The following is a 347-nucleotide window of genomic DNA, read 5'->3' on the forward strand; positions in this document are numbered from 1 at the left end:
AAAAAAAAAAAAAACTCAAATAGTAGATAATTATACTATTTTATTGGGCCAATGTTTCGCCCCACGTTTGTAACTATGTGTTTGTATCTTTTTTTAGCCCTGACGAAGCCCTGCAACGTGGGGCGAAACGTTGACTCAATAAAATAGTATAATTATCTACTATTTGATTTTTTTTTTTTTACCGCACCCGAACCATATTCCATTCATCAGTTTTAATTAGCTTTCGAAAGATTATATGTTTATTAATAGGGGACAAACAATTTCATCTAATAAGCTCATAATTGTTGACAGGGATAGGTAATATTTCCATCGAACCTTCGGGTACGCAAGGTCCATTATTATTATTA

The sequence above is a fragment of the Halyomorpha halys genome, unplaced genomic scaffold, assembly GCF_000696795.3.
Source record: "Halyomorpha halys isolate HHAL.00 unplaced genomic scaffold, Hhal_1.1 Scaffold206.1, whole genome shotgun sequence".
Classification (NCBI taxonomy): Eukaryota; Metazoa; Arthropoda; class Insecta; order Hemiptera; family Pentatomidae; genus Halyomorpha; species Halyomorpha halys.